The sequence below is a fragment of the Homarus americanus genome, unplaced genomic scaffold, assembly GCF_018991925.1.
Source record: "Homarus americanus isolate GMGI-L3 unplaced genomic scaffold, GMGI_Hamer_2.0 scaffold37032, whole genome shotgun sequence".
NCBI classification, from domain to species: domain Eukaryota; kingdom Metazoa; phylum Arthropoda; class Malacostraca; order Decapoda; family Nephropidae; genus Homarus; species Homarus americanus.
Genome location: NW_024731852.1, coordinates 5,142,698 through 5,152,823, shown reverse-complemented (window position 1 = coordinate 5,152,823; position 10,126 = coordinate 5,142,698). Strand labels below are relative to the sequence as shown.

Sequence of the window (10,126 nt, the reverse complement as noted above, 5' to 3'; positions counted from 1 at the left end):
AGCGCCCCGGCATAAAACCGTGTTGTACACTCCTCCATACAAATGTTTGCCGTTGACGCCAAGTTATTTTGGGAAATGAAGAACCATGCAGACTGTGAAGAGCTGCAGAAAGATCTCTGAGCTCAAAGAATGGTCGAAGAAATGGCTGCTGAGATTCTATGTCACGAAGTGTAAGAGGATGCACCTGGGGGCGTACCAACGGATTCCTCCCCTACAAACGCTGTTTGTCGCTGAGTAGCCGACCATGCGAATTCCCCAGTGTATGCCTCGTGGTCTAGGTCAACCAGCGCCGCCTTACATGACGGAGGTCAACTATTAAGCCACGCCTACCTCCGCTATATAAGACCTGACCTCGTGGTGACCTACGTCTCTCTTTCGACCTACACCAACCAGCAAGCAACACCACACCCGGTCCGACTAATTACCCAAATGTACCCAAATGTAGCCGCAATGATGTCAAATAATGGTCCTACATGAATAAATCGGACTGCTCATCACTTCTCGACTAGTATCTGGTGTCAGAAAGTCACAAAAAATTGGAAAACTTACTTTAATCTGAGTTAATAGATCGCGTGCATGTACCGACGGAGCGAGGAATTACCCAAATGTAGCCGCAATGAAGTCAAATGATGGTCGTACAAGCGTAATTCGGGCTGTGAATCACTTCTCGATTATTATTTGGTGTCATAAGGTCAAAAAAATTGGTAAACTTAATTTAATCTGAGTAGTGTTGTGTTAGGTTAGGTTAGATTAGGCTAGGTTAGGTACATGCACTTTTAACTCAGATTAAATTAAGTTTACCAATTTTTTGTGACTTTGTGACACCATATACTAGTCGAGAAGTGATTGGCAGTCCGATTTATTCATCTAGGACCATTATTTGACTTCATTCCGGCTACATTTGGCTACATTTGGGTAATTAGTCGGACCCGGAGGTGTTCCTCGCTCCCGCCGGCGAGCATGGCGACCCACAAGCTGGTCATCCTCACCAACCAGCTCTCTCTACATCACGCTTGTAGCCACGCTGCCACTTCCCAGCACCAAGCTGCACTGTACATCCAATACAACATGTACAGTATACAGAGAGCACATTGTGAGTTTCCTTTCTCCATCCCATCCTGAGTGAACCAAACAACCCGTGCCCCACAGTATCATATGTCCCAACGGGATGAAGAAACTGCACTATTTGAGACAATGTGAGAAGGACCTAGGCGTGTATGTAGACAATGAGCTGAAGTTCTCGGGCCATTGCGAGAAGAAGGTAAATCAGGCAAATAAATTATTGGGTCTTATAAGAAGGTCGTTCAGATATCTCAACGGTCCGTCCGTCGTAACGATCTTCAGGAGTGAAGTGCTTCCCCATCTGGAGCACTGTCACCCCATCTGGTCCCCGAGATATGTTAGGGACTGTCAGTTGGTTGAAAATGTTCAAAGGAGTCCGCCAGTCTGGTGCCTGCCCTTCGGCGCCTCAGCTACCCTGAGAGATTGGAGCGCCTGAACTTATGTTATTTAGCTTCTCAAATTTGTGTCAGGATGGCCGAGCGGTCTAAGGCGCTGCGTTCAGGTCGCAGTCCGGTCTTCCGGGCGTGGGTTCGAATCCCACTCCTGACAAAACTTTTGTTTGTGCCTGATTTTCACATCATTCAGCGCATAAGTAGTAACAATGGTTTAGGATTGTTGTATTCAATAGATAGCAGTACACACCCATGAATTGTATCCCAAAAGTTGAATAACTATTCATGTGATAGAAGTTATTAGAGGCGCCTGTAGGTGTTGGCAGCACTTGAGTATCGTGCCTTCTCTCCCCAATGTCTTTGGAGTTCGAGTCCTGGACCAGGACATGAGGACTAAAATATCTGTAAATACATTTCACGTGGATGGACCAACGACTGGTCAGTATTAAATATGGCAATCCAATTTAATTGGGTTACCTGTTTATCAATAATGGAATATTATTGTTTGCAAAAAAAAAAGAAAATCAGGAGGATTTGGTTGGTGGCAACAAATGCAATATTAGATTGGAATTTTTGCAGTAGTTTTCTGATTTTCAACTCACGATATCTTGGTTATGTGTAAAATGTGAATACAGCGTTCTATTATCACATAGAACAAAACCCTGCCACTTTTCGCAACCACTTAACTTAGAATTTTTCTACTAGTCTGATTTTCAACTCCCTATACTGTATCTCGGTTATGGGTAAAATCACTAAAATGCACCAAAGGTGTCACAGATGAAAATCGTCTTGTTTTTGTCTGATATTATTATATATAAAAAATCAAATTATGTCCTGTACTAAAAATTGACTCATGTGGCATAGCTGCACTGATAGTCAAGTTATCCTAATTGTAGGGGGTGGCGGGGGGAAACTTCACATTTAATTGTCCTTTAGATATTATATGTCTATCTTATGATTATGTTGTAAATTCTCACACCCCTACAATGTTTGCTTATATCTGCCGGTCGAGGCTCTCAGCTGTTGTTCCTTGCTTTGGGTCACCTAAAGAATATCCACCCCAAGTAGTGATGAGTGGAGATTCTTCAGGTAGACACTCTGGAAAAGAAATTTTTTGTCATAGGTTAGGTTGGGTTAGTTCAGGCTAAGATAAGTTGGGTTAGGTCAGGCTAAGCTAAGTTGGGTTAGGTCAGGCTAGGCTAAGTTGGGTTAGGTCAGACTAGGCTAGGCTAAATTGGGTTAGGTTAGGCTAAGCTAAGTTAGGTTAGGTCGGGCTAAGCTAAGTTGGGTTTGGTCAAGCTAAGCTAAGTTGGGTTATGTCAGGCTAAGCTAAGTTGGGTTAGGTCAGGATATGCTAAGTTGGGTTAGGTCAGGCTAAGCTGAGTTGGGTTAGGTCAGGCTAAGCTGAGTTGGGTTAGGCTACATTAAGATTGTTTGTTTGGTTAGCATTAGGATGGGATCACCTGAAATCTCCTCCCAAAGTGGTGCTGGAGAGGGTGAAGATTCTTTAGGCAGAGTGGGCTGGGGGTGGAGCCACTTCATCAGGTGATGTGGGCTGGGATGGAGATTCTTCAGATTGACAATATGAGAAAATTCTTTACGTGGAATGGGCTGGGGTGGAATTCTTCAGGTGGACACTGGAAGAAAATTCTTCAGTTGATCCTGTGCTTTTATTGATCTCTAATACACTATATCCTTTAACCACTTCATTATGGTTAGTCACTTTTAACATTTTATTTGGCTAACGCCTGACGATTTTATTCAGCACAGAGGTTCCTAATTCCCAGCGGTTAATAGGGTTTCAATGAGACCAACATGTGATGGAATTAATGGTAATGGTGCATAAGCACATTTTGTAAAAGAAAAAAAAACAGCTTACCGGTATTAATGTTTCTTAAATTACTACTATTCAATACAAACCTGTAATTATTTTTGACTAATGATCTAGTCTCTTTGTCTTTGAGGAGGTTGAGCAAGAACAGCAGGACAAAAGCTAAACACAGTGTTGCAATAGTGGCTTAGAATACAGAATAGTATACCTGTACTTATAAACCAGTGGTTCTTAAACTGGGGAGCACCAGAAGATTCCAAGGGGGACACAAGCGGTCAGAGAAAAGTCTGGTCAAGAACTGAACGTGTCTTGTACATGATTGCTCATCCCTCCCACTATAATAACCAAGGGTTGCATCAGGGGGTGGGGGGGGGGGAGCATGGGACCTAGGGCTTATGCAGAGGGGAGAGGGGCACGAGGCAAAAAATTTTAAGAACCACAGTTATAAACAAACAGGATTTAGTTGAATTAGAGTTACAATAATACAGTGGTCCCTCGGTTAACGAACACAACTGGTTCCACAGAGTTGTTCGTTAATAGAATCTATTATTTCAATGGGATAATTGGTTCCAACTCACAGAAAAGTGCATACAAAGTATAAACAAAATGCAGTATACTGCGCACATCATTGTCATCCTTAAAAACTCTTTAATTCATATTACGCTACATAACATTCAAATCCACTGCACTTGTAGAATCTCAGAAAATGGGAAACGTTGATAAAGGATAACTCACCTACTGAATGTTACTGAAGTATTTGATGAATTGTACCCAGGTATGGGTATATAATTAAGTGTATGTACTCATAGCATTTAGGAGAACTCAAGGTATCTATAAGATGGTTGGGAGAGTCCAACCATTACGGATTATTATACTATAAGGGCTGAATGTAGACCGTGTTTGAAGGTCATTCTATGGATGTCTGTGAACGATTAGTAAACATAGCTACGACAGGTGGCCGATGAAACTATAAAAGAACATTGATTTGAAAAAAGGATAAATGTATCAGACCTATGTGAAGTGTTGGAAGTGATCCAGAAACTATACTTCAAAGGAAATATCTTGTATGCATCGGTGTGAACTTAATACACCTCTTTATCTCGTGTGACGTATACCCAGGCTAGATATGTATTTATAAGGCATATGGTCACAATAAATAGGAAAGTGTTCAGGTGAAAACCATAAGAAATCAAAGTGAAAATTAGAAATGGGAAACTGTAGGCCTAGACAGGGAGGAGCGCGGGATATCGCCTTAGTAACGCCCGCCTGTCAAGGTCACATTGACTGCTAGTCTGTTTTAACCCTGTTGATTCTTATTATACTCCACGCCCGCAAAACATGAATGGGTAACTGGTTAGCTATCCCTAGGAAGAAACGCATTTTTCCCTCTCTCGTTTTACACCAAGGATCCCTCCCAGTAAGTCCCGCCCTGTGAAGACAGTGTCAATACAGTATGTATACCTGTATTCCACTTTCTCCTGGCAAGCTCAATCTTGAATTAGTTTATGTAAATCAACTTCAGCAATTCGCCAGACCTTTGTCAACTGAGGGTCATCTTTGAATGAGTGGCAGTTGGTTTGTTTGTGATTTTTGTCATTACGTGAGTGGCCACGTCCGGCAACTCAGGGGTATATAAACACCGGGCGGGATGGGACGGAGGATCAAGCCTCCCTCCTGACGTCTACAAAATTGTTCACAGATCCAGTGTGTGGGTTATTTGAACACCCACTGGCTGCCCGGAGTCGGTGGATACCTAGCAGTTAGCTATATATGGAAGATGTCGTTGATTCGGCCTGATAAACTGCAAGTCAACATCGTGGGCCTTAGACCCCAGACTGTCACCATGTGTTGGCCTACCACCAATCATAACAGCGAGCGTCAGTTGTTGAGTGTTCTACCCTGGGACACTCCTGGAAGTTATGGTCCACAGTGTTGTTGTATGTGTTTGGGGATAATTAACTGGAAATAATTATCCCATGTTGGGTAGTGAACCCCTGTAACTTATTAGTATCAGTATTAACTTGTTGTGAGTGCATCTCATATGCACTACCAAGAGTTAGTGAAGGGACCATATGTAAGTGTGTCTTGTAATGTAATGTAATGTATCACCAGTAATGTGGGAGATGTAAAAGTACCCACTTGGAAGTCCAGATAAGTAAAGCCAAGGAGTTATCATACATCTGTATGTAATGTGAGTAAAGCCATGGAGTTGATCCTGGTAACTGTTAATGTAATGTAACACCAGTAAGGTTGTAAGTAATAAGAGTACAGTGTCTGAGTGAATTGCAGTTGAGTTAAGCCAAGGGTTGAGCCTTGTAGTTGTATGTCAGTGATATCTTTTTCCCTACTTTGATTTCATATAAATAAACCATTTCTTAGAGTATGTTAGGGGTATTCATTTCCCCGCAGTATTTCACCTTTATTTCCGTCCAAGTGACTTGATATCCGAGTTACAATACCCATGTGCCCTAGACCCTCGCCATGCTACCAAAGAACTGAGGTTATGTAGTAACCATGAACTGAAATATGTAGACAGAACAATTGAAGGGAATAAGACAGAGAGAAGTATGAGTAAGATAAGGGTGGCAGCTTCAGAGTAACCCCCCCCACCCCCCTTACATGCCCCTCTCCCAACACAGGTCAGTGTCCTACATCGGGCTTTATTCAGCCCGAAAAAAGACTTATCTAGCAGTTTTTACAGCTTAAAACCTTGCCTGATGTTATAAAGTGAAGTAGTAATGTGTTAGGGTGGGTGATAATGGCCCATCAGGCATTATTCCTTAGTAACGCCCGCCCCTCTCTCAACATAGGTACCACGCGAGCATCAGCCATTACCTCCACTGTGGGGGACGCACCATGTGGGGTGCGTCTGCTCACAGTGGTCATGCACCTCCACTGTGAATCTGTGGATACCCTACATATCACCACCCAGGATAGGAGAAAATCACTGTATACTTGAGAAGTTTCGCGGTCACTACATGGAGCGACTTCCTAATACCAGGCGTGGAACCAATATTGGTATGATTACCTGGGAAGTATCCCATCTGCTCATCAAGAGAAATGTAATGAAAATAATAATTGTTCTCCTGATGAAGACCAACTCTTTTTGTAATGTACCAGGTGATGTTATACTGATGTGTTTGGTGTTATACTGAGAAGGAATTACCGAGGTAAGGAGGTCAATGATTGTTATGAGGAATGAGTATGTTAATGACATGCAATTAATGTAAGATGTATGTTGTTGGGCAGTGTAACTAAAATCATAGTTGTTCTTCTGAGGAAGGCGAACTCTTCTTGTATTTTGACGGGATGCAATATGTTTTATAAGGAATAAATTAGTTAAGACATGTATGTTGTTTCACCCTTCTTCCCACTGTCGATTTGGTCAATGAAAAACCCAACCCAATGCCTAGCTTACTCTGCCCGCTACCTAACGAGCTACATACTGTCCAGAGGGGGTCTGGTGGCAGCGACCTTAAAATTAAGAATAGAGTTAAGTTATCCCCTTAGAATTAGTGACCCCAGAATCCGGCAGTATAGCAGTACTGTACACTTACTTTGAGGTGTGTATGTAGAATGTTGCTGGTTGATGATGATGATGGGAATTAGCAGTGGGGGGTGGAGGTAAAGGGAGAAGTGAAGGAAGTGGGGGTGGAGGTGAAGGGAGAAGAGAAGCATTTTAATGCTTCTTGGGAGGCAAGTCACCTTCCATAATAATGTCAGGAACCTCTGGACTGACAGATTCTCTAACGTGAAAATCCTCTCTCCTTTTTGGAGAGGAACACTGAGGGGAATCATCTTACTCACTCATGCTTGATGCAGTAATTTCACAAATAAAATTTTAAGTTCACTAGCCGTAATTAAAGATTATTTTATTTAAATCAACACTGCACTACATATTATCAATATGTTTACTTAATTTCAGAATTACCAATAATTTTAATGTAAAAATGTAAAAATATTCAGGAGACCAACAAACTTGATGTTTCCTCCACTCAAGCAGCTGATGGGAGCACAAAAACTAGTTCCCTGTACTGTATATATTATCAATATGTTAACTAAATTTTAGAATGACTAATAATTTTAATCTAAAAAATGCAAAAAAATGTTAAAGAGCACAACCTTCTTCATATTTACTCCACTGGAAATGAATGTAAACATAGAACTGATTACTGTATTGGCGGATTAGCCGATCAGCTGATGCGCACAACAAAACGTGTTTCTTGCAAGGCTTTCGTTAATCAAATTTTTGTTCGTTAATCGAACTGAAAATCCTTATGGAAACTACTGTAATTCGTTAACCAAAATTTCGTTAATTGAACCGTTCGTTAACCGAGGGACCACTGTATTGATACAAGTAGAGTTACAATAGTATTAATACACCAGAAGGGAGTCATGGGAGTTCGGGGATACAGTGATAAAGTTGTCAGAGGCTGTAGAGTCCTCCTAAACTTGGGAATAGACCGTCTGGGAATAAGAACATAAGAAAATAAGGAGTCTGCAATAGGCCAGTTGGCCTGTGCATGGCAGCTCCTGTCGAGAGTTACTACCACTCTCTATCATCCATGAATCTATCTAGCCTCCTTTTGAAACTTTCCAGAGTTCCCGCACTTACTACAAAGCTGCTAAGCTTGTTCCACTCGCCCACCACCCTATTTGTGAACCAGTTTCTTCCTATCTCCCTCCTAAACCTAAACTTATCCAACTTGAATCTATTGCTCCGAATCCTATCCTGCTCGGATATTATAAGAACTTTATCTATATCCCCTTTATTGATTCCTTTCACCCACTTAAATACTTCTATCATATCTCCCCGCACTCTTCATCTTTCTAGGGAATGCAAGTTAAGTTTCTTTAACCTATCCTGATATGGAAGGTTTCTAAGTCCCGGAATCATTTTTGTCATTCTTCGCTGCACCGACTCTAATGAATTTATATCCATTCTATAATAAGGGCACCAGAACTGAACCGCATAATCGAGGTGCAGCCTGACTAGCGCAAGATATAGTTGCAATAAGACCTCTGCACTCTTGTTACTTACACTTCTAGATATAAAACCCAATACTCTGTTTGCCTTATTTCAAACATTGACGCACTGTTTTCTAGGCCATAGGTCCGGGCTTACAAGTACCCCTAGGTCTCTTTCACAAGTCAACTTCTCTAGGTTGATGTTGTTAAGGCTGTAGTATACATTATCAGTATTTGTTCTTCCAATATTAAGTACACTGCACTTGCTGGTGTTGAATTTCATTTGCCATTTTTCAGACCACCCCTGCAGTTTATTTAGATCCTCCTGTAATGCATTTGCATCCTGCCCTGAATTAATCTACCACCCTATTTTGGTGTCATCCGCAAACTTGCTTATGTCACTGCTGATCCCAGTATCTAGATCGTTTATGTAGATTATGAACAAGAGTGGGCCTAGTACTGACCCCTGGGGAACCCCGCTGGTTACACGGCCCCACTCAGATTTAACACCATCTACGCTGACCCTCTGCGTTCTACCGGTGAGCCATGATTTTATCCAATTTAAGACTTTCCCCTCGATACCATGAGCCTTAATTTTTCTCAGAGGCCTCTGATGTGGTACTCTGTCAAATGCTTTGCTAAAGTCTAAGTAAATAACATCGTAATTTTCGTCATTATCTACTACCTCGAAGACTTTCCTAAAAAACGTCAGCAGATTTGTTAGACAAGATTTTCCCTTCGTAAACCCATGTTGAGAGTCGTAGATTTATTTGCTTTTCTCCAGATGCGATCGGATGCTATCTGCTATAATTGATTCAAGAAATTTCCCCACTCCTGACGTCAAACTGATCGGCCGGTAATTTGATGCTGATGCTCCGTCTCCCTTTTTGAATATGGGTACTACATTTGCCTGTTTCCACAAGTCTGGCACAACTCCGGTGTCTAATGATTTTGTAAATAAGTTTACGAGGGGTCCGCTAATCTGTTCCCTACACTCTTTCAAGACTCGAGGGAAAATTTCATCCGGCCCTGGGGATTTTGTCTTCTTTAGTTTATTTATCTTCTTAAGAACATCCTCTTTTCTGATTGTGATATTCTTTAATTTCTCTTCTTCCTTTCCCTTAAATATCAGTTCCACCTCTGGAATTTCATCGCGAATTTCTTCTGTGAAAACTGATAAGTAGCTGTTCAATGCTTTGCTTATTTCTTCACTGCCATTTATCACTTCTCCCCTCCCTGACTTTAAAGGCCCAACTTTGTCCTTGACCTTTGTTCTATATACCTGGAAAAATCCCTTGGGATTTGCCTTGGATTCTCTTGCTATTTTGATTTCATAGTCTCTCTTTGCTTTCCTTACATTTTTTTTAACAATCCTAGATAGTTCATTATACCTATTTCTGAGCTGCTCCTCCCCTCCCTTTAATTTCTTATATATTCCTTTCTTTATTCCTATGTCATGTTTAAGATTTCTGGTCATCCACCTTGGCTCATTCTTATTTGACCTAATTTTTCAGTATGGTATATTTTGTTCTTGTGCTTCATGTAGTATACTAGTGAATATATTATAGTCATGATCAATTGTTGTGTCATCTATGATGTCACCCCTTCCTACTGGGGACTGACGTGACTGTTCCCAGGTGACCTCACCTAGGTACCTTCTTAACCCCTGATAATCCGCCAACCGAAAGTTTGGGACTCTGACCATATTGTCATTGTTTTTTGTTTCCCAATTTAGGGTGAACCTGATTTCTCTGTGATCACTGTTACCTAGTTCTTCCCCTACTGTGATATCTCTGATAATATAATCTTTATTTGTTAATACTAAGTCTAATATATTGTCACCTCTAGTAGGTTCTGTAATTAGTTGTTTCAA

The 10,126-nt window shown here is 41.3% G+C and overlaps 1 non-coding gene across 1 annotated transcript; it reads left to right on the top strand.

The window, feature by feature from the left end:
- The first annotated feature begins 1,527 nt into the window (after positions 1-1,527).
- Trnal-cag lies at positions 1,528-1,611 on the top strand. The gene has a single exon. It is a non-coding gene; the product is annotated as a tRNA-Leu (tRNA).
- Positions 1,612-10,126: the final 8,515 nt, after the last annotated feature.